The sequence below is a fragment of the Coptis chinensis genome, chromosome 7, assembly GCF_015680905.1.
Source record: "Coptis chinensis isolate HL-2020 chromosome 7, ASM1568090v1, whole genome shotgun sequence".
NCBI classification, from domain to species: domain Eukaryota; kingdom Viridiplantae; phylum Streptophyta; class Magnoliopsida; order Ranunculales; family Ranunculaceae; genus Coptis; species Coptis chinensis.
The window spans coordinates 81,298,083-81,303,584 of NC_141462.1; the positions used below are offsets into that span (position 1 = coordinate 81,298,083).

A 5,502-nucleotide genomic window follows, 5' to 3' on the forward strand; every position below is an offset into this window, starting at 1 on the left:
ATCTTTATATTTTTTATAAGAGACATTTGCCATTAGAAAAAAGTCATAGTCATGATACAATTGGAATTTATGCTATAATTAGCGCCTCATGGGTGTACAATTCAAACAAAAATGTTCTTCAAGAAACATGGTAAAATCATGATAAAACAAATGCATTAGTGGTTTAGCTTGCTCCAAAAACTTCAAATGGACAATGTGTATGAAAAAGACTTGATATTTTGTTATATTGGGCGTTCTTGGTTGGTTGGATACAATAAGCTCGAACCTTAGACATTGTAAGTATAGTATTATTCAAGCTTCTGATTTCCCGTTTGGTGGGTGCTTTGAGATTGATTCAATTCTTTTGCATCAGGCTTCTGTTTTCCTGTCCCGTGGGTGCTTTGGGATTGATCCAATTTTTTTGTCTCATGAGTGTTTTGCATCAAGCTTCTGATTTCCCGTTGATTAATCAAGGTGATCTATAATAGCCAACTATGTACGTAGATCCTCTTGCAGTGTCTCTGCAAAAAATAGCAATAAAAATCAAATTCACAAATACTTCTATTAGTTATCAAATGATAATATTGTAGTTATGTATGATTTTAATTATTTGGGATCATCAAAAACTTATAAAAATACATTGAAATGACATGTGATGAGTCATTTCAATAGTCTGATCTGATCCACTAAAACCATCACATAAACTAAAAAAAAAACTTTTAATCACCAACAAAATAAAACTATAGATATTAAGTGGTCAAATCCATATAGGTGTTTTGTTTACATATAAATAAAGAAAACCTTAAAAATAGCGGGGAAAATAGCAACTAAGCAAAATAAATATAATAATAAAGTAAATCCAAGGAAAAAATATTTCGAAAGGAGTCAAGACCACACAAATTTGCCTTTAATCTCATAACTTTACTTAACCTTACAAAATACTTGGATTGTAACATACAATTGATTAATATAATTCATAGTTGACAAATCTTAGGCTGCATAAGAGCAAATGTGTACTTATTATATTTTTCTTTTTCACTTTTCTATAATATTATAACTAAGGTGAATAAGATACAACATTAATTAACCTATTTAGTCTTGCATAAATTAAAATATTATTTGGCATCACAGACACACCTACCACAAATTACCAACGTGTGCAATACATCCTTCAGCACTTGTTCATTTTGAAAAAATCAACTACTCAAGACGAAAGTGAATTAAAAGAAACTAAATCAAAGGCAGTAGTTTTCTTCAGTTCAATGCCTCCAAGCTCCAACTCCGTACTTTAGATGTCCTGCAATGCATGTAAAAGTTGTATATCTAAACTACTTCAAAATTTGCGACCCTCATCTACAGTCCCGCAACAGTGATAATTTTTTTTTGTGTATCTCTAAATCTCTTGGTTTTGTTGACTATTTTACCCCTATTTTTTTAGTAGAGATTGACGATATTATCCTTCTATGTAACGTGCATCAATCTAGTACATATAATAGGAACCAACTTCAATGAGAATGAAGTATTTTTCCTTGTTCTAAAATTATTTATTTTGTCACTCCAAACAACCAAGATAAAATGATCCAAATGATATCGGTATCAACGCTGCTCGCTCGTAAAAGCGAAGAAAAACAGTAACTATCATTAGGGATTTTATCTAATTTCAATCCAGTTTGTAATTAATTTAGGGACTTAGAAATTCCATTTCATTTAGTGAACAAAGTAAAGAGGATTGGAAGAAACATCCAGTTAAGAAGTGACGCAGTATAGATGTGGGAAGAGAGTGCTAGTTAGGAAGATAATGGAAAGAACATTTTGGCATTTTGTGTAAACTAAATATTACTTTATAGTTGAATATTTCGACAAAATATTAAATTAGAAAGTGATTACGTCAAAAGGTGAGCTTTTATATTGAATTGATTCTGCATTGACTCAAGGATTCCAATGGCATGATCATCCTCATAGCTGCACATTTGATCTCGAATTTGGTTTCCTGGCTTGGTAATGCATAAATGCTTGCTTCGTTTATCTTGGAGCAATTCAAGAAGTAGATTTAGAAAACTCAGCCACAACCCTACAAATGAACTTCCAAATTTCAAATTGTTTTCAAATAAATAGGCAAAACAGGATACAACACTGACAGATGAAAATTGCCTCACGAATCATGATACGAAACAAACTAAATAATTATGACTCGATATACATCTGTCTTAACAGGCAGAACTCAATACAACAGTATGAAATATGGTATGGTTCATAATCAAAACCAAATAAATATTTGTTTCACAGCAAGTGAATAGACTCTCACATGCCACATAAACAAATAAGTTCATCATATCCAAAACTAACGAATATTTGTAAGCTTAAAAAAAAAGCACATAAACAGGTAAATCCAAACTACACATAGACTTGCTTTACCATTTTCTTCTTTTGATTAGCATCTTCTACTACCCATTCTTCCATCTTTTTTTTTTATAATACTCCCATGTCATCTGGATCATTACAGCCATGATCATAATCATAGTGTTTATGCTAATAGATGATGGTCATTTTCACAAAAGTGCTAGGCTATATTGCAATGTCACTTGACATAACTGCTTGCTACATATGCACGGACATTGGTGTTATAGAAGGATTTCAACTATGGTACTTTTTGATGTTTCATTCTTTCTGTTATGCTTTAAGCCTGATTCTTTGATTGCATAAATCAGAAACTTACGGCGTGTTTTTGTATACGTTTGTGAAATCTTGGTTATCATCTCAAGTATCATTGCACTTCCAAGAATTGATGTAACAAAGTAAATTACTAAGTGCACTTTGTGGTTTTGCCTTTCTGCCAGATTTGCTACTTTTTCTACAAAAATGTCGCGATTCGATTGTTCTTGTATTCTTGTTCGAGGCATATCGTCATTCTCTTTGCGGGCTGCATATAATGATTGGTATTTGTCCTTTTACAATGTCTTATTCATCTTGCACTTCCAGCTCTTGCTTTGGGGAATTTTAGACCAAGATGTTTTACGACGGTTTTGTATCAAGGTATTTCCTTTATCGACTTGTTTTTGATTGTCAAGTTAAGGTGATGAATGATATTCATAATTATCTCTTTGATTTGTCGGGTTTCCCCTCTTGTATCAAGAAGGTGTTTGAATGTACTTTTCAGTGGCGACGGACACTTGGCTGGATGTTCAATGGGCTGACCAGTGCCGTCATTATTTTCTTTTTCTGCACTAAAGCACTTGCTTGCCAGGCCTTTCGCAAAGGTGGCGAGACTGTTGGCATGGATATTATGGGAACCACAATGTATACTTGTGTTGTCTGGGTTGTAAACGTTCAGATGGCAATCTCTCTCAGTTACTTCACACTGTAGCGTTCTTAATTGGTACCTCTTCTCCTTGGCCTATGGTTCTATGCCTCCCAATCTATCAACAAATGCCTATAGAGTCTTTCTTGAAGCTTGTTCTCCTACACCATCTTACTGGCTCCTTGTGTTGTTTGTGGTGATTGCTGCGGTTATTCCTTACTACTCATTTTCAGCAATTACAATGCGTTTCTTCCCCATGTATCATCAAATGATTCAGTGGATAAGACAGGAGGGTCAGTCTAATGATCCTGAATACTGCAACATGGTGCGTCAAAGATCTATTCGGCTAACGACAGTAGGTTTTACTACAAGAGCATAAGCAAGATCCAGAAGCCAAAGAAAATGAGGACACAGTGTATCTTCATATCAACACAAATACACACCTCCTCCAAGTCAGATTTCATCAAGGCGGTATTCTTTTGTTCCTGTGAATGGACTTGCTTTACCATTTTCTTCTTTTGATTAGCATCTTCTGCTACCCATTCTTCCGCCCATCTGTTTTTTTGATAAAATTCCCATGTCATCTGGATCATAAAAGCCATGATCATAATCATAGTGTTTATGCTCATAGATGATAGTCATTTTCACAAAAGTGGTAGGCTATTGCGGAGCAAATAGTTTGTTAACTTCGCCTTTAAGTACAAAACTGATCCGAGAGAAAGTGAGCACGTAAACCTTAAGGATTACTAAATGTTCATCACATTTTATAAAGGAGATTATGTTATTTTGTGGCTTAGAGTGCAAGTATAGGAATAGGAATTTATGAATTGTACCTGTCATAAACATAGCTTTCAGTTCATCCCAATCGCTTTCATACGATCTAAACTGGTTGCACGTATCAAGTTGTTCCTAAACAAATCAGAAACCAGACCTAAACTGAAAGTACATGGAAGCCATATGCTAAAAACAGTACTGGAGTAGTAAAGTAGAAATTGAAACACAAACCAGAGAATAGGTGTCAATGATATACCCGACTCTTGACTCCTGGAGAAGTATAAAATTCACCTGTAGCAGCAGAAGATAGTTGAAAATCATTTCGGCGACAACCAATAACATAACAAAGAAAAGATCATAGATTCTAAAGCAATAACATGTTGAGATGTGTTAGAGAATATAAGGGTACGGTCCATGTTTGGGAAGAGAAGGACGATGCTTGGGCTGGTTCTGGTCGTTCCTATTGAAGTCTGGCCCAGCAATCCCAAGACTTTCTAGTGCTATTTCTAATGCCCGCCTACATTATGTATGCTCTAAACCGATACACCACTATCTCCCTACGGTTGGCTCCTTGTGAATACTTCAGCATAAATTAGTCCACGCCATTATCTGTACCATTACTAACAATAACAATGCCATCACACCAGCCTATATATGTATGACAAATTGTAGCCAAAATACATTAAATGTTTGTACCATTACTAACAATAACAATGCCATCATACCAACCTAAGTACGACAAATTGTAGCGAAAATACATAAATGCTTCCCCGTCAAGCTTCATACACCGAAAAGAAATGAAAAAGAAAAACATAGGTAATTGATGAAAAAATGAACACCACTTGCATGTTTGGGAAAATATATTTCTTGTTAGAACCGATTATAAATCTTGAAATGATAAAATCAAACAACTTCAATGTCACACGACTAAACTAATTCCCCCAATCAAGCTCATTTACAATTAAGAAGATTAAAAAGTTAGCAAATCACTAAATGTAATGTTTGTTTATATATATCTGAACACTTGATGACCCGACTAAAGGCAAATAAAAGAAGAGAAATGTGATACTCAAGTTTTCTCCTAAAGTAGCTTATCCAACAACAACAACCAAATTGAATAATTAGAAAAATTGAAGTGAAAAGAAAAGAGATGCATACTCACGATAAGATAAAATTAATGAATAAAAGGTTTATGCTTGAGCTAACGACTAAGGTCACATACATAACAACATTTCAAATATGAAAACTCATAAAGACATCTTATATTTAGCATGAAATGACATTTTTTTTCATTTTATATGGCTATGCTTGCAATGAAGTGCCATGAAATTCTAGCCATCTGTCCAAATCAATCCTGTGTTAAAGAACAACTCAAACACCACCAAAATATATATATCAGAAAGATAAACAAAGAAGAAAAAAAGTGAAGCACCCATAGCATAGTTTGTAGA

General features: G+C 34.0%; 1 pseudogene; it reads left to right on the forward strand.

The window, feature by feature from the left end:
* Nucleotides 1-2,568: 2,568 nt before the first annotated feature.
* Nucleotides 2,569-3,843, forward strand: LOC147489273 (putative phospholipid-transporting ATPase 9 pseudogene; annotated as a pseudogene).
* Nucleotides 3,844-5,502: the final 1,659 nt, after the last annotated feature.